Raw genomic sequence first — 19,934 nt, 5'->3', positions numbered from 1 at the left:
AGAATGGATGTCGTGTTTTTGTAATCACAATTTTACTCTTCCCATTTCTATTATGTTCTTAAACATTTTAAATTATTTTATTGTTATTTTATTATATTATCTTTGCATCCTTGTGAAACTCCTCGTGATTCTGCTCCAGACACCTTAGATAAAAGAACGTTTCTGTGTTATTATGAAGGATCTGTCAGAGCTCCTCTGGAGGAAACGCGTTTCCGTGAGCGCTGACCGCAGATCCGTCTGGAGCGATGCTGGGATTTGGGATCCTTCGTGGAGCGACAGATAATCCGATCCCAGTCCCTGTTCTACTTTACATCTACAAGAACCTCCAGCACCTCCTCTGCTCCCCATCACACACGCGTTGCCATGGTAACCAGACTGAATGACAGCTGAGAGGCTGCACTCAGACATTTCCTAATAAAACAAACCATCCAGAACAACTCCTTAAATGTAAATGAAAACCTGTTACTCCACGATTTATCAGATTAAAGTTTTTATTTATTTCTGAGGGAACCTCTCCTCTGTCCCAACCGCGTTTAGAACCTCAAACTCTCGTTTGGATTTTTTGTACCAATGTCTCCATCTCACAACAAAGATTTGTTTCTTTTTCCGAGCCCATGGAATCCCCCTCATGTGCTGAAGAGGCAGCGTGACCAAATATGGTTAAGGATGGTGATCGGACACGAGCACCTGGGTACGCACAGTTGTGATTCATCATCAGACGAGTGCTGAGGAACGTGCGTACGAGAGGTCACCGCACGTTTCAAAGATCAGGATTTTGATCATTCTAAATTTCATCTTTGGAAGGAATTTAGAAATATTTCTCCGAATGTTTGATGAATGAGGGCCCTGGAGTCTGACACCTCAGGCGAGTTTCTGCATCTTCAAGACTCATCCTGATTCAGATCATATGGTGGGGTCAAAATTCAGCTTCAGGTCAAGATCCCACCTCCATCAGCACTGTGGAAAAACTTCTTCAGCTGACTCAGAGGAACATAAATTTCACCTTGTGCTGCCAAACCTAACCCATTAGCATTGAACCACCCCACCCCCACCCCCCACCCCCAAAAAATGCTGGAGGAAATGTGGCTCTCCTCTGAGCCCCTCCCAGATGTCTGAGCTCCTCATTCGCAGCAGCCAATCAGGGAGTGGGTGGTTGTGGCCAGCAACAGCTTGTTTTCCTTATAGTGACAGAGCCGTAAAATGGCTCATTCTGGAAGGTACAAAAATGTCAGGAGACGGGACGTCTCCGTCTGGTCTTTGTCCTTAGACACTAACGGTGTGAAGATAAAGACATAGAGGGTTTGTTTTTCTCATTTCAAACCAAACTGATGATTAAAATCACCAGAACCAGTTTCCCGTCTGACGGTCAGGGGTAGATCTCCAGCCACATGGAATCATGTTGATGTTGGGTTGATGGACAGTTGGAATTCAAGCTACGTGATGTTCTGTAACAGAATCAGTGTTTGAGAGAGGAAAAACAATCGGATCAGACGGGTTCTGGTGCTGATCTGGTTGTTGCTTCCAATCCAAGTTAACGGGGATTAAAGAGCATTAGGAGCAGGATAACCTCTGCCTGCAGCCAGTTAATCTAGCAGCATGTTAATGAGTCTTGTAGTGGATTGCTTAAATTAAAAGCTAACATCAACAGTCATGTGGCTGAAGCAGCACCACCAGGCTGGGCCTCCATAACAATGCATTAAGTGATTTGTGTTGCAGTAATCATGTAATGAGAGACAAACAATGGAATGAAGGAAATGGGGGGGGGGGGGGGGGGGGGTCATCAAGGGAATGGATCTCAGACCTGGTCATGTGACTGTCTCTCTGCTCTGACTGGGTAACAGCCTTCAGGTGTGTTTTGTGCAGCAGCTGTCTCTGCTGGACATCGTAGCTCCACCTGAATGTTTTACCTTCAGAGCTGAGCTCAGATAATGGTTTATGTCTCAGATCACTGATCTCAGATCTGGTAAAACATTTCAGGTTACTGACCTCAGAAACGATGACTGACCGCAGCTCAAGGTCAGGTTATTGATCTCTGGTCAGTGGGCTCAATAGAATAGAATAGAATAGAATAGAATAGAATAGAATAGTGACCCAGATAAAGTTGCAGTCATTAGGGAGGTCGAGAGAACATGATAAAAACATATAAAAAGAGCGCAGAATGTGTGCGTGTGTGTGTGTGTGTGTGTGTGTGTGTGTGTGTGTGTGTGTGTGTGTGTGTGTGTGTGTGTGTGTGTGTGTGTGTGTGTGTTCTTGTACTTAATACTGAGGACCATTTTAACCATTTTCCCTACAGAGTGAGGACATTTTTCTGGTCCTCACTTTTTTCGAAGCTTACCAGTTGGTTCTAGAGGTCTGGTGTGAATGAAGTTTTAGTTAAGGTTAGGGTTAGGCATAGTGGAGTCACACACGTGAATGGAAGTCAATGGAGGGTCCTCACTATTATAGAAAGACAGACATGGATGTGTGTGTCCTTGTGTGTGTGTGTGTGTGTGTGTGTGTGTGTGTGTGTGTGTGTGTGTGTGTGTGTGTGTGTGTGTGTGTGTGTGTGTGTGTGTGTGTGTGTAAAACGGTCTATGCACAAAACTGAGGACAAAAACAAGCCTCACCTTCAAACTGAGGACACTGGTACCAAAGTGATTTTAGTTTGATGCAAAGTCATCAAAAATGTCATCATATTCAATTCAATTCAATTCAATTTTATTTATATAGCGCCAAATCACGACAAGAGTCGTCTCAAGGCACTTCACATAATAAATGTTCCAATTCAGGTCAGTTCATTAAGCCAATCAGAAATAATCATCCCTATATAAGGAACCCAGCAAATTGCATCAAGTCACTGACTAGTGTCAGTGACTTGATGCAATCCTCATACTAAGCAAGCATAGAGCGACCGTGGAGAGAAAAACTCCCTTTTAACAGGAAGAAACCTCCAGAGAATCCTGGCTCAGTATAAGCAGCCATCCTCCACGGCTCACTGGGGATCGAGAAGACAGAGCACACACACACACACACACACACACACACACACACACACACACACACACACACACACACACACACACACACACACACACACACACACACACACACACACACACACACACACACACACACACACACACACACACACACACACACACACACACACACACACACACACAGACACAAGTAATGTGTCTATAGTTATATTGTGATGTCTTAGTAAATATTCTATTTGGTGAAAGATAAACTTTATTGTATTTATCCTAGTGGATCTATAATTAAACTGGTAAACTAGTATTAGCACATCCAACGTCAAGGAAAGCAAAAAGTTATTATAAGGAGGGAGAATGTTTAAGTGGTTAGCAGCGGTGTGCTAGACGATAGCCCCCTCCATGAGGCCACCACAGCTCAGCAGAACATCTGCAGCATTTTGGACAAGCTGAAGACTTTTAACTACGTTCTGTGGACTTCCTGAGAGTAATGAATTACAGTAATCCAGTCTTGATGTAATAAATGCATGAACTAGTTTTTCAGCATCACTCCTGGAAAGGATGCTTCTAATCTTAGCAATATTCCGAAGGTGGAAAAAGCAAATCCTGCAAACCTGTTTAACGTGGGATTTGAATGACATGTCCTGGTCAAAGATAACACTAAGGTTCCTTACTTTGTTCTCGGAGACTAATGTAATACCATTCAGGTCAGGTGATTGGCTAAGCAATTTCCTTTTCTGGATTTCTGGTCCAAAGATGAGAACTTCCGTCTTGTCTTGATTTAAAAGCAAAAAGTTTAGAGTCATCCAATTTTTTTGGAATATGAAATCTGCTCCCCTACTGAGTGATTGATACTAATCAGAGCCAGATTAGTGAGCCACCCCTGAAACATAGTTGACCTCAGGTATGACTTGGTCAAGTTTTGAAAAGCTCCTCTCAGCTTGAGCCACAGTGACTGGCAGAGCAGTCCAAACGTTGGGGTAGATCTCCAATAGATCTTTATCATGATCCATAATATTTTAGAATTGCCTCTGAAATTCTAATTTAAACTGACATAAAAAACTGTAGACTACCATAAATGCCAACTTTTACAGAACAAATCATGTAAAAATAATCAGTGCAGCCATCTGCAATAAAAAAAACAGGATAGTTAGTGGTGACTTTCTTCTGCTTGTAGAGTTGTTTTATTTATTATTATGTGAACATGATCAACATGTGTTTGTTGTTGTTGAGGCAGGCCACAGGCTGCAGCGAGCATTTAACAAATCCTAGTTTAATCAGTAAAAAAACGATTCAAGGAATTTTTTCGAACCATTTGAATATTCGTTTCAATATTTCAGCCCTATTAGCTCTGATAGCAATTAGTTGACTGAATTTAACCGTTAAAATCCCAGTTAACTGGTTCAAAAAATTGAAAACATGCATCATGAGAGCATACATACCTTTATCTTTCTCCTCTGTTTTCTTTTTTTTTTCCTGAATCGGGCACCTGGTGGTTTTAGCCTTTTTATGTTCATCTCTTCTGTTTGGCTCTTGACTCAGTAAGTTTCCTTTAGTCAGGACTAAACAATGTGACCTTGATGGGGGGGTGACCACAAACTCGTTTTGTTTTTCCTTTTTTTATTCGGTCATTCCACACAATTCAGAAAAACCTGAAAGAATGATAGGCCTGTGTTTATGATATTATGAATGAAATGTGCGTTAAATGGAAGAACATCAAGATGTGATTGGCTTTAGCCATGTTAATACAGTTGATTCAGCCCCTACTCGCTCATTTCATTTGGGAAAGACCCAGAGGTGAATCCCCCCCCCCCTTCCTCTTCTTCATACACGCACAGAGCACCTGAACCCTCTCAGTCAGCAGGAGCGCCTGCAGCTGCAGGGGGCGCCAACCTGCTGTTTCCAATCCAGACACTGTGAATGACAGATAATAGAAAACCTCGCTGCGGCACAGATTTTTTTCTTTTTTATTTTTTACTCAGCGCTTGTGCGCCCCTTTTGTATCATGAAAAAATGCCGCCCCGGGCAACTGCCCTGTCTGCCCGTGCCTAAAACCGCTACTGGTTCTTGTGGTGTCTGAGGTTACTATTGCTCTGTTATGTTCGAATGGTGTCTAAGTGACTTGCATTGAGTCATGTTCTAGTGGTGTCAGAGTTGGCATGTGCTCCATTGTGCTCTTGTGGTGTCTGATTGACTTACACTGAGTCTTGTTCTAGAAGAAGAAGAAGAAAATATCATTTCTATAATGCCTCTCAAGATAAAAATCACAAGGCGCTTCACAAAAACAAACAAAAAAAAGCCAATAGGCATCTAAAACGTCACAAATAGGAAGGCGTGACGACTGAGAAATGTTTTGGTAATGGCCTGAAATGTGTCAAATTCTATTTTGCCAAATTTGCCAAAATTTTAAGCAATGGGTTTAATAAAACAAGAATTACTTCCCAATTAATTCAGTTTCTAGCTGATTCCCGATTCGGCCAAATCGGGGAAGAAGCCTTTTTGAAACCATCTCCGTTGACCTTAAGTCAAAAGTCTCTGCAACGCTGCGAGTGATACAGACACTACAGTTCTTTTCAGAGCCACTGCATTAGTATGTGTACAGCTTGATTTCACAATCTGGACTCTGGCACTTTTTATCACAACATATTACAGCATCTACTGGAATGTCCAGTCTGCTCAGCTGTTCCACAGATCAGTGTCTTTAAGGTTAGGCCATTCAAGCCCTTTACTGTGCTCTTCATTGTGGTTATCAATCATTGTTGTTATTGTTGGTACACTCTCAATACAATGATCTGGACAGCTATGTGATCTGCTGATGCTTCATCATACATCACATCTGTTTTACCCAGGCTCTCATGGGCATCATCCATAAATATACAGTGATCAAGACAGCAGGAAGTATGCTAGGCTTCACAGCTGTCCTCTGGCAGCAGCGCTAAACTAGAAACACTAATTTATTCATGTCACAAAATTCTGTTAGGTGCTGCCTAAATGCTGAGTCATAAGTATCTCCCTGGTCTTGTTCGCGAGTGAGGGAAAAATGGAGTGTCAGATCGATAAGTGGATTGGTGCTGCATCTGCAGTGATGCGGGTGTTGTACCGTATGTTTTGGTGAAGAAAAAGCTGAGCCGGAAGGCAAAGCTCTCGATTTACCGGCCGATCAGTGTTCCTACCCTCACTGAAAAGAACAAGATCATGGAACACAAGCGGCCAACTTTTCTTCACAGGGTGGCTGGGCTCCCCCTTGGAGATAGGCTGAGAAGCTCTGTCATCTGGGAGTGGCTCGGAGTAGACCCGCTGCTCCTTCATATCGAGAGGAGCTAGTTAAGGTGGCCTGGGCATTTAGTTAGGATGCCTCCTGGACACCTCCCTGGTGAAGTTTTCTAGGCACATCCAACTGGGAGGAGACCTAAAGGAAGACCCAGAGCACGCTGGAGGGACTATGTCTCGGCTGGCCAGGAACACCTTGGGATTCCCCCGGAGGAGCTGGCCCAAGTGACTGGGGAGAGGGAACTTTCACCTTGAAACACGCCCCAACATCAGGATCAACATCATTCTCTTCTGAAGGTAAAAATACCCCTCTGACCTTTTACCCCTGAATGATGGAAATGACATGAAAGTTGAGCTTTGATTGTGTTTGATCAGCTTTGCTACATATGTAATATGAGAGCAGCAGATTGTGTTTGGGGTTTAACAGCATGCAATTCTGATGAACAATATGTAATCTAACAATCTGTGATATGATGGTGACTCAGAAACACGGTTTTTACCCGAAGATTAAACTCAATGGATTCATTTAAATGGCTGATCCTGAACACACAAGATGGCCCTGTTGGGCTTGTTACAACAAAAACATGGTTCTAATAGAATGACACAAAACTACAGTACAGTCTCAGGGAGCAGGTCTTCAGCTCCATCAGTCACCAGGTGACAGGTGGGGGACACCTGGACAGGTCAATAGTCCATCATAGGGACACACAGAGACAATCAACCAGTGAAACACACACTTACACCAAAGGACAGTTTATACTGGCTGTTGTTGTCTTTAGAGAAAACTGGAGAACCTGAAGAAAACACTGCGGATGCAGATCGCTGCATTGACAGGTTGCGGCTGGGACTTAAACATTTTTGCAGCAAACAACAGTGAAAGAAAGAAAACAATCTTTTAAATAGTGCCTCTCAAGATACGAATCACGAGGCACTTCACTAAAACAAAACATTTTAAATATGAAACAAATGTGTTTAAAATGACAAAATATAAAAACTGTGATGAAAAAGGTAAGGAAAGGGAGAGAGAAAATGTAAAGGAAAGAGGGAAATCAGTGGATCCTAGGAAAGGCGGAATAAGAGCAGAACCAGGAGAGGGAGGTAATGAAGGTCCCACCAAAGCCTGAACAGGCGAGTTTAAAGGAGTCCACTGATCTCAGGCTCAGGGGGAGAGAGGTCCAGAGTCTGAGGGCCACAGCAACAAATGATCTGTCACCTTTGGTCTTTAGCCTGGTTCTGCACAACCAGTAGGCTTTGATTACTGGACCTCAGGGACCTGCTGGGGGTGTAGGGGCAGAGAAGATCACCAATGTAAGATGGTGCTTGTCCATGTAAGGCCCTATAGACCATAACCAGGATCTTGAAATGAACCCTGAAGTTGACTGGCAGCCAGTGAAGCTGGAAGAGAAGCGGGGTGATGTGGGTGTGTTTGGAGGACTTGGTCAGAAGCCGAGCACAGGCATTCTGAACCACCTGTAGACGGTTCAGGGAGGTTCTGCTCAGACACGTGAAAAGAGAGTTACAGTATAAGCGTGAGGAGATGAAGGTGTGGAGAACTGTCTCAAGTTCAGAGCAGGACAGAATGGGACTCAGCTTAGCAATGTTCCTGAGATGGAAGAAGGAAGAGCCAACAAGAGAACTGACATGAGAATCCAGGGTGAGAGCTGGGTCAAAGGTCAAAGCAAGATTCCTGATGGAAGGTTTGGTGTGGGAAGCAAGCTGACCAAGAGAGTCTCTGACTTTGGGAACCAGCTTGTCTGGGGCACAGATGAGGATCTCAGTCTGATCTTCACTGAGCTGTAGAAAGCTCCCACCATCCAGGTTTTGATAGAATCTAAGCAGGTGTGTAACAGCTGCAGCTTAGACATCTCATGGGACTTAAAGGAGATGTACAGTTAGTTGGATGTCATCTGAATAAAGATGGTAGGAGATTCCTTTGAAGGAGCTCAGGATGTGCTGAAGAGGAAGCAGATAGAGGAGGAAGAGCAGAGGCTTCAGCACAGAACCTTATGGGACACCATGGGTAAGGGAGGTGGTGGAGGACCTAAACTTGGAGACGGCCACAGAAAAGGAGCGCTCAGACAGATAAGAGGAGAACCACTCCAGAGCAGATCCTGATAGGCCTACCCAGTCTCTCAGCCTCTCCAGTAGCAGGTGATGGTCAACAGTGTCAAAGGCTGCAGTCAGGTCCAGCAGGACCAGAACAGAACAGTCCCCTGCATCACTGTGAGTCAGAAGGTCATTAGAGACCCTAAGAAGAGCTGTTTCAGTAGAATGAGCTCTACGAAAACCTGACGGAAGCAATCATAGATGTTTTGTTCATCAAGAGCAGCTGTGAGTTGTTTAGCCACAACCTTTTCCAAGATCTTGGAGATGAACAGAAGTTTAGAGTTGGGTCTGAAGCTGCTATGGAGAGAGGGGTCGAGACTCGGTTTTTTAAGAAGCGGGTGGATTACAGCGTTCTTAAAGTAAGCAGGGACCTGACCAGAAACCAGAGAAGCATTAATAATGGAGAGCATGTTGGGACCGATGGACTGAAAAGCACTTTTAAACAAAGATGAGGGTAAGATGTCGAGGGGGCATGCAGAGGTCTTCATAGAGTTAACTGGTTTGTTTAACTCAGACAAAGAAACAGGAGCAAAGCTATCTAGGATGATGGGCCTGGCTGGAGTCGGGAGAGGCGGCAATAAGGCTGAAGGAGAGATGCTAGATCTAACCTTATTGACTTTGTCCACAAAGAAAGACAGAAAGTTCTCACAGTCTGTAACAGAGTGGATGGAGGCTGTAGGAGAGGCAGGAGACACGATGCTGCTGATGGTGTTAAACAGCACCTTGGGGTTCCCTTTGCTCTGGGACACCAGGTTGGAGAAATAGGAAACCCTAGCGTCTCTGACTGCAGAGTTAAAGGATGTCAGAAGATCCTTTAAGTGCAGCAGATGGACGCGGAGACGAGTTTTCTTCCACAAGCGCTCAACTTTTGTTACAGGTTGTGAATGCTGTCGTTAAACCAGGGAGTAGGGTTCACTGCAGGAACTGATCTGGTTCTGACAGAACAGATATTGTCCAGGATGGAGAGGCAGTGCTCGTTAAACTGAGAAGTTAAGGAATATGAGTCATCATTAGAAGAACAGGGTGGATCAAAAGCAGCAGAAAAATTGCTAGCTGTGCTCTCATTAAGGAAACGAGAACTAGCCAGACAGTGAGCAGGAGGTGGGGACGCAGAAACTGACAAGTTAAAGAAAATGTAATGTGATCTGAAACATAAACACAGTCAGCATTTAGACCCAGGGTAAAAACAAGGTCTAGAATGTGCCCCCTGGTGTGTGTGGGCCCAAAAACATGGTCAAACCAAAATGATATAGTCCCTGTCCCGAGTCCAGGTCTTCGAGTCCCTGTCCCGAGTCCAGGTCTTCGAGTGCCTGTCCCAGTCAAGTCTTCGAGTCCCTGTGCCAGTCTTTGTCAGATCATTGTTGTTTGTCGTGTTGCTCTCGTTCCTGCCGTATCCTGTCAATGTATATAGTGGTTGGCACTAAATGTGTCTGTGAAGGTTCTCAGTCATCCAGGTCATTGTAGTCTAAGGAGCTTGAAAGAAAAGCGTCTGGACTTCTTTAAGTTGCTTGAAGACATTTCACCTCTCATCCGAGAGGCTTCAAGAAGCCTCTCGGATGAGAGGTGAAATGTCTTCAAGCAACTTAAAGAAGTCCAGACGCTTTTCTTTCAAGCTCCTTAGGCCTAAATGCACTATGAATTATTACTGTGTGTTTCTCAGAAAAAAAATTTTTTAGTTTTATATATCCTCAAGTTGTTGGTGCAGTGATATTTTGGTCTTGTTGCATTTTTGTGTGTCCCTTACTCTCTCTCTCTCTCTCTCTCTCTCTCTCTCTCTCTCTCTCTCTCTCTCTCTCTCTCTCTCTCTCTCTCTCTCTCTCTCTTCTGCAGGTCTAGAAGCAGATTCTTGTTCATCGTTTACTGTTTATTTTTGTGAACCCCCCTCACTCACCTCTTTCTTCTCTCCCCCCTTTCTCTTTCATTTCTGTCTCCATGTGCGTTGGGATTTTAAACAACCAAAAATGTTTCTAAATAAAGTTTTGGTATCAGGAGTGGCATTATAGCAGCAGTTGTAATGCTCCACCTGTGAGAATAAAACTGCAAGGCTTGTTTTCAGCATTCAGACATCAGTTCTGATTGCTTCACAGCCAGACAGGACATGTTAAAAAATGTTTTAATTCATTGCTGTCCACATTAAATCTATTCTAAAACATTCAGAGCATGAAGAAACATCATTAATTGTCCTAAAATGAACGTCTTTCATTTGAAAATACATATTTTCAGAAAAGGCCTTTGTTCCACAATCTTCTCAAACTTCTCACGCAGCAATGGATTGTGGGTAACGCTCTTGCCCAAGTCCATATTGATGCAGACTGGGGCAAAGTGTGGACCATTGGTGAAAAAGGGTCACGACTACCTTCCACACTAGAGAATCGGGACAACTTAAACATTGACACCCCTGGCTGGGAAGGTGCAAGAGTGGAAGTGGGAGTATTGGGATTGGGCCTTAATCTGCTGGTTCAGGAATCAGGAAATAGAATTTATTCTGAAATGAGAAGTTGTCACTAGTAGCCCTTCAAACAACAGCAGGGTGTATGTGTGTTTTTGGTGTGTTGCTGTTGATATTTAAATGTTTGGGGTTGGTCGGTGTGTTTCTGGGTGTGTTTGTGTCATTTATTAGTGTAGATTGTGTGTTTTTAGTTGTTTTTAATGACATGAGGTTTGACTTTTTAACATTTTCCCATCTTTGTTTGACATTTTCATGTTTAGATCCCTTGTTTGTGTTCCTAAGCAGGGGTTCAGTGACTCGTTCAGTAAATGTTCTGCCAGCACTGACCTCAGCTGACCTCTGCTGAGGATTAGCTGTTTGGACTTCTTTCATTTTTCAATCTATTTTAAACACTGCCTTCAGATTAGCCGTCAGCATCCCAGTGCATCAAATAAAGAAAATTGCATTAAATTATCCCATTAATATTATTATAATCGCTGCATTATATAATGAAACAAAGTGGGTTGACTCAGCGGGCCCATCAGAACCCATCAGCAGAGCAGATGCATGAAGACGGGATCAGAGATGCTGTGATGGGGCACCTAAACAGGTCCAGGCTCCTTTGGGCCCATAAATCCTTGTTCTGTGCAGATTTCTGTCATCCTGTGTCTGAAGGCCTGTTCTGTGGACTCACCAGCACAGTTAAGCTGTCAGAACCACAACAGGCTGCATAATAACAACAGAAGCAGTGAAAACAGTTTAATCCTCATCCTGATGGGCCTCGGTGGTCTAATCCATGTCTTCGTGGTCCTGCAGCTGGATGAGATGGTGTTTAATCGACTTTAGAGAATTAGTCATTCCTTATTACTGTCGTGGTTTTTATAGGACTTTCCTGGAAAATCCCATTCAACACACATTTTAATTTCATTTCTGAGGCTCAATCATGTTGAAGGCAATGTAAATAATCCAATAACATCAATCATCTCCGCTCCTCCCCTAAAATAAGCCAGCAGCTGATTGGACGGACGCTCACTCTCCTTTATTGGTTTTTAGGAGCTCTGATGGTTTTATCAAATGTAATCATGACCCCAATTTACCAACCAGAACAGAACCGCTCCTGCCTCACTTCCTGTTGGACCACTAAACGGCAGCAGCTTAGTCCCTCACCTGTGCTGCCTAGGTCCCACTGGAGCAAAACGTCTCTCCACTTCCCAAACTGGTTTAACAGGCACTCTGCCCAGATTGGATCAGTTCTTCCTCTCTGTGCCAACGACAAAGAACCAGAACCAGAACTAGCTACAGATGTTTATAGGATAAATAAGCTGCTCCCTAACCAGGGTCCAGATGTCTAATCCAGACCCAAACTGGGTCTTACAAGATGAAAGTAAAATCTTCCATCAATTATTATCCTAACATGCTCAGAAATCCTCCAAATGAATCCTAATAATCCTCCTGATGGCTCACATGACCCAGATGGAGCAGCGGCAGAACCACCACACGCAGCAACACGTCTTCCTGAGAGGGATGGCATCAGCCACAGGACCCCGATGCTCATTTCTCCTGCTGTTGACAGAACCAGTGCCAGTGCAGGTCTTACTGGATTTATTCGTCTTTCTTTAACCCACTTAGACCCAGACCTGTGTCAGCGTCTCAGAACCATTCAGGTTCTGGTCCTGAGGGTCTTCGGGTGCTTCGATTAGTAATCTAGTTAGATTAGTGTGACCTGATTGTGTCTACTTGTGGTTTAAATCTGCGGGAGGATTTGGACCTGTGTTCTGATGGCCATCAGGGTGATGACAGCACAACGCAGCACAAAGATTACAGAACCATTAAGGTCCACGCAGCCATTAACTGATAAACAGCTATTAGAGGCTTATAGACTGATGGGGGGGACCTCCAGTAGAACCAGATCCGACTGGGCTCTGGGAGGAGACAAACCCTGAAGGGTTGGACCAGTTGACGTCTCTGTGGCCGACAGATGAGGAGAACCACGTAAAGGCAGGCATGGAGGCAGCAGAGTGAGGAGATGGGGTCTGAGCCTGCAGCAGCATAACTAAAGATTCAAACATTCAAAGAATCCATCACTGCATCGAAGAGTGAAATGTGATCAAAAGCTAGAAGACAATAAATGCAGCTTAATCACTCTACCTGAGGGTAAATCCAGAATGGAGTGGTATGAAGGTAGAAGTGCTGCAGAAGTCATAAAGACCACTTTTCCTCAACAGCAACACGTTAGTGCAGCTAACAGCAGAGCGCCACTTGAAAGTGCAGCAGATGGGTGTAACCTCGCCTGGTAGGATGAGAGGTGTGTGTGTGTGTGTGTGTGTGTGTGTGTGTGTGTGTGTGTGTGTGTGTGTGTGTGTGTGTGTGTGTGTGTGTGTGTGTGTGTGTGTGTGTGTGTTACACTGGACTACTGGACTGAACCAGTCTGGAACAGAACAGTGGTCTTTGTGAAAATGCCTTCAGTGTTTACAGCAAACCAACTGGACATGGGAGGGTTCCACCGTCTGATGAGTGCAGCAAATGCATCCAAGTCAGCTGATAAAGCAAAAGAAAAAGTTCCAGATGAAGGAGCTTGTGAACTAAAACATAATCAGGGGTTGGGTCCACACAGGAAGGACAGATAAAAAGGAACCACACAAGACTGGTAACATAAGCCAGACGTGTAAACTTATAAAGGATGGTAGGCGGAAGATAAACGCTGAATATTCTCCTAAAACAGACGTCTACGATAGAGTCAACAAACATGTGTAGCACCTCTATCCTAGCTTTAGTTGGGATACTCACATTTACCTAGCAAGTGCTTGGTTGAACAATTAACATTTATTGCTGCACGACAACATTTTTGACAGCTCTGCTGTAACAATGAAAATTAAGGCACCACAAGAAAAGAAAAAAGAAAAAAGAAAACCAAATCAGTCCATTCGATTTGAGCTCAACCGGTTAATAATTTGGATTCCAAAATGTATGTGTGTGTGTGTGTGTGTGTGTGTGTGTGTGTGTGTGTGTGTGTGTGTGTGTGTGTGTGTGTGTGTGTGTGTGTGTGTGTGTGTGTGTGTGTGTGTGTGTGTGTGTGCTGTTCACGTTGTCCTCCAGTATTACTACTCCTACTACCCGGGTAGGTTGCTAACATGACTGTTTTATCTGTGATCAGTGGATTGTTGCATTAATACAAGGATTTCTGGGCGGGACACATGGCTGGCCACACCACATCACCAACTTGCCTTCAGGATCACTGGGCTGGGCTCACCATCCAATCTTCCAAATCACTGACAGTTCTGATCATCCGGACAGAGGAAAAAAACCAACCGGAGTTTCAAGCAGTTAAAAGAAAAGGGAAATCCTCCTGGTCTCACACTCTGGTAATATTCATCACATCCCTCGTTCAAAATAGTCAGGTCTTTGTTTTATTCACAACAGTTCGTTGTTTGTTTGTTTGTCGTTCTAAGTTAATGTCTGTAGCCGTCTGCCTTGTGTCTCTCTCTACACGTCTAGTGCTGCTGGCACTCGGCTCTTCTAAACAAGAAGTGACGTCCTGTGGAGTAAGCGCTTAACATGTCAAACTACGTGGATTAGTCTTATATCCTGACTTTCTACATGGGTTGCACCTGTGTTTGGGGTGTGGACTGAATGGCAGATATGTACTTATCCTCAGCCTTTAGCAGCATAACTAAAGGGATGAGCCAGGCTGACCCTGACTAGACAAGGTGTCTGCCTCACGGATGGAAACTGGAAGCTGGTTCAGCCAGAGAACTCAACACTGCGTGAATCGCAAGCAAGACATTCTAGCTGTGATCCCGGTGTTAGTTTGCAAAATGGATGTGTTCTTGGAGAAAGTCACTGCACGGTATGGGCAGTCCCCCCCTCACCCCACCCCCACCCCACCCCCACCCCCATTACCCTGTCTGACACTCCCATCACGATGGTGGACTTGTGTCACTTCCTGGGCACCACCATCACCCAGGACCTCAAGTGGGAGCCCACCATCACCTCCATCATAAAAAGGCACAGCAGAGGATGAACTTCCTGAGGCAGCTGAAGAAATTCAACCTATCAGCAGAGTCGAAGAGACGGTTCTACATCGCAGTCATTGGCTGCAAACTACCCTCCATACAGGACCTGTACAACTCCAGGTCACTGAGGCATGCAGGTCGCATAACAGCTGACTCGTGTCACCCTGGACACAGTCAATTTAACTCGCTCCCATCTGGCAGGAGGCTCAGATCCATTCGGACCAGAACCTATCACCACAAGAACAGTTTCTTCCCCTCTGCAGTCGGACTCATGAACGACAGTCCTAGGACTGCCCACTCCAGTCGCTTGTCCCAGTCACATGACCCGGTGTCGTGTTTGTACCTGAACTGATTTGCTCTGACTACACTGTCTTGTATATAGCAGCCATTTCTCTAAATATCACCACTCTATATTATTATTTTATCATGATTATATTTTTACTTCCTATTTGTTCTTATCTCTCATTTTTATCTTCCTTTTTTGCACCAAGTACCGCAGCAACTTCCCAATGTTGTGATTCTCACACATATGGCCATAAAACCTTCTGATTTACTGAGAAACTGAAGAGCAACTGTAAGGCTCTTCACAAAAACAAAACATGTAAAATTGAAAAAAGAATTTAGAAAATTATTAAAATATATTTAAAATGAGCAAAAAATAGACGATTGTGATTAAAAATGTATAGAAAGAGAGAGAGAGTGAATAGAAAAGAGGGAGTGGATCCTGAGTAAGAGGAGAGAGAGAGGAAAAAAAAACATGACCGGAGCGGAGGCAATGACTGACGCAGCACAAGCCATTTTCAGCTCTGTCTTGTCAAATGCACCACGTACGTTACAAAAAAGTAACTTTAAATAAATTTAAAGTAACTTTAAAAAGAGGTGAACTGAAGAAAACCTAGGGAGTACTGAAGAAAAGTGAGCAACAGTGAAGCAAGCACAGAGAGATCTGTGCTGTCTGTGTGTGTGCGTGGATGAACCGAATGCGGACAGAGCTCCCAGTGCAGAGTTTTGTGTGTAGGGAGGGGCGGGCGCTCTATTTGACTGGCCAGTCACAGACCGTGAAGACAGTCAGTTACCCAGTGAGGATTTTCCTTCAGCACGATTACAGATATCTACGAGTTTTACTCGTTTCGTGCTCATACTCGTCAAAAATGCTTTATGCGTACCGGATACTCGTCTGAAATGGCTCATCCCTAGTTAAAATTAACATCAAAGATGAGCAAGAGTCTGCTTCTAGACCTGCAGAAAGAGAAAAACAACACACAACAATACAACAAGAGCAAGCTTTCACGGTGTCAACCTGATGAGGAAATATAAAATCAACATTGTTTTACTGAACAATCACACAATAATAAATCACAGTGCATTTAGTGCCAACCACAGCCTTAAGACGGGTTGAAAATGCCCAAGTCCATACTTATGAGAGAACCATGTGAGCACCTGTGTGCGTACCATCGACATTAATATTATGGACATCGCCTTTCCATAGACTCCAATATCACTTTTTTGAGGCCAAATGGGAGGTGGCCACCACCGCCATTTTGACCGTGTCACAGGTTCTGTCAAGCCCAGACAATTCCATAAAAGGGAAGAGAGGTGGAGCTGAGGGTGGGGCTGTAAGGCTGGGATCAACTGACGACACCCGGTCGAACTAGCTACAAGCTAACCTGAAGCTAACCCAAAGCTAATGCGGAGGTGGGAGCTAAGCTAACGGAGGTAGCAACCTAGCTACAACCGGAGTTAACTGATAGGTAATTTTTCATTTATCCCATATTACCTTAAAGGACGACACACAGAGAGAGAGAGTAGATTGATTATTCGTAACGTCCATGAATCGTCATGCGAGAGCTGGGCGCAGAAACCCCTCCATGGAGCTAACCAGCCCCCCTCTGTCCCTGGGGAAAGCCTTCAGCTCACCAGCTCTGCCTACCCGCATTCTCCACCAAAATGTTGGGTAATATTTAATCTCCATAACCCTGGAAACTGAAATAAACATTCATGACAACAAGGGCGGCATTTTACCCTGAGTCCCCTAAATATGGAGAGTTAACGCAGAGGAACCTCCTCCGAGGCTTCCCCACGTCACTCCCAAGTCTCCTCAGTTTCCCAGGGGCTTTATTCAGCAAAGGATGGAGGAGAAGGCGGGGCCTTCTCAGGTTACAGAGGTACAGAGGTTTGGTTGGAATCAACATCCTTGACTGCAGACGAGCTTCTCTGCTCAACCTTTCATGAACAGCCACAGTTGGCAAACACAGAGATTCATGAAGTGTTAATAACACAAATTGGGCAGCTTTTAGGCCTCAAAAAGGTACAATTATAAAAATACCCAACATTAACTGTGCACAACACCAGAGCTTCTGAGTCAGAGATACGCCGGGCTGACCGCTGGGTAAAACTGGGTGGAACACAGAGGTCTCCGAGACCTCCACAAGCCGGCAGCCACACAGCAGACAAGCACCGCTGTAATCTGAGATACGCAGAGCTGCCGCTGGGGAGAACCGGGTGGAAAGGTTTCCATCCCAGAGCTCCACAAGCTGGCAGCCCGGCGCATCAAACAGAAGCCACGATCAGACAGAGATGCGCCGAGCTGCCGGGAGACCCAGCCGGAAGCCCGGCGCATCAAACAGAAGCTGTGATCAGACAGAAATGAGCCGAGCTGCAGGGAGAAACAGCCGGCATTCCGCCCAGCAAACAGAAGCCGCGATCAGACAGAGATGCGCCGAGCTGCAGGGAGACCCAGCCGGCAGCCCGGCGCATCAAACAGAAGCTGCAAAGCCAGGGGAGAAACGGGTGGAAAACATCGGTCTCCCGAGAGCTCCACAAGCCGATAGTCGGAACCCAGCTCCACCAACATGTTATATTTCAACCCATTTTCTAAAGTGCAGCATTATGTTAAATGCACTGGGTTTTACCCTATTACATTTAAATTTCATGGTTAAACAGTACATGTTAAAATCTAAGCTCAGCTCGGCAGTGACCTAAAATACATAAATATAATTTTACTTACCGAAAAAAATTAAGTGGAGACTCCTTGGACGCTCTATTAGTGCAATTAATGCCACAGCAAGTCATTTGTCCAACAATTGCACAAATAATATCCAAAAAATAATACACAAACGCAGAGACTCAAAATGCCGGAGCAGTTTCCAAGCCAGACCGAGGCTCTACTGAGGCCTTTCCACGGAGCTAGCTCTGTGGTCAAGTGGGTCGGATGCTCATTAATTATACAGAATTTTAGGCTTTTAATACACTTAAACAGAAGAGTGAGAAAAAAATTCACCCCCCTCAGAGTTGTCATGAGTGTAAACTAGATAATTTAAACAAAAAACATGTTCTGGTACCAGGCTGTAAACATGTTTATTTCTGCTGTGAAATTGGTATTTTTAACATGGGAGTCAATGAGGATTTGCTCGCTTCTGACACCAGCCCCCAGCGGATGAGGGTGGAACTGCAATTTGTGGTACTTCCGGGTTTGACTCAATTTTAGAGCTCCGTTGAGGGGGCTTGGTGCGTACTTGCGCTTTTATATGTAAGGTTTCTCTATAGGAGTGTCCAATAGTGACAAGAATCACATTGTTTTCAACTGATCCCACAAGTACATTGGACAATCCCTGAACCAGTTTCTTCTGTCTGGTCTAACACTTGGAGCTTCTTTTTTGGGAATCTTGGTGAGATTCCGAGAGCATCCAATAGCTGTGAGTGGAGACATTAAGGGAACGTTTCATCAGGTCCTTCTCCTACCTAATGATCATCCCTTACTGAGATTCTTGTGGCGAGATCTGAAAGTAGATGAGCCTCCAAAGACCTCAAGTGGCAAGTCCTACCCTTTGGGACAACCTCTAGCCCAGTGGTCCTCAGTAGGCAGCCTTGCACTCGCCACAAATAGCAGCATTTATGACTCACATCAGCAGTTTTGCGTAGTTGCATTCACTCATTTGTGTTTGTGGTAAGGAGGAAAGTGACAAAACCATATGTCTATAGGAAGATAAATGTTACTACAAGTGTTTGAAAGGGTTATTCTCCTGATGTGCTGGACTAAGTGGAGCAAAATTACTGAAGCAGGAATTCCATATTTTGTAATTTACAGTAACAAATTTGTGTACCTGTAATGATGAATGTGTGAAGTGTGACAGTAATTTTGTTTTTGTGAGTAACAGTGAAAAAGGCACAAGTTATTTTTTTCATACAATTGGGGCAAAACTGCCACTGTACGATTTTTTTATGTCTGACTCAAATAAAATTTGTGTACTTGGAATAAAGACTTTGAATAGGTGAAGCTGTTGTTTTAAACCTGTGAAAGATTGATTTTTTTCTGGATTTTTCACTGTGAATTCAAGCTCCGTCGAGTCACGACACAAATGTTTTTGCACCAGATATTTTGGATCAACTGGGCAGAACTGTAAGATTTTTTTTATGTGTGACTCAAAGAATGCATTTTGTATACTCATAACCAAGATTTTGAATAGGTGTAGCTGTTGTTTTGTACATGTATAAAAATAGGATTTTTCTGAAATTTTCTCCATGATGACTTCAAGTTCCCAGGGTCAAAAATACAAATGTTATTGCACCAAATGTACCTCCATACCCCTTCATCTTTTCTGCTAACTTGAGGCATACAGACTCAACAGCATTAAACACGTCCTCCTGAGACCCCAAATGTGCTGGCTCGGTGTAACACCGATGCTCGACCCTATCACCAACACCTGCCCAGGGTCAGAACGCTGCTTTTACCGGAACCACATTACCTTCCTATAATAAATCTAGTTTTTTTTTGTTTTGTTTTTTTAATTTAGGATATTGGTTCGTTAACAATACATTCAATATACACAAATGACTCAGTATCCACTATGAATTACATGGAAACAGTATAAACATAACAAAAACATACCAACAGATTCAACGCCAGGGGTTACTGCATACAAATTATGAAACATATGAGAATGATGATCGAAACAGGAAACAATGCGAGACATGCAACAGAGTATGAATTATGGAAAGATTTGAAATTTCGAGCAGAGACTTAGTGTCTTAATGGCTTTGTTATTGTTCGAGGTAGAGATTGTTTTCAAATAAAGCTTAAGCTCTTTTTTCAAGACACAAAAGGAAGGTCTTATTTTTAACACTTTACATTTATGGATGTAAAAC

The sequence above is a fragment of the Nothobranchius furzeri genome, chromosome 12 (assembly GCF_043380555.1).
Source record: "Nothobranchius furzeri strain GRZ-AD chromosome 12, NfurGRZ-RIMD1, whole genome shotgun sequence".
Classification (NCBI taxonomy): Eukaryota; Metazoa; Chordata; class Actinopteri; order Cyprinodontiformes; family Nothobranchiidae; genus Nothobranchius; species Nothobranchius furzeri.
This window is presented reverse-complemented; position numbering follows the sequence as displayed.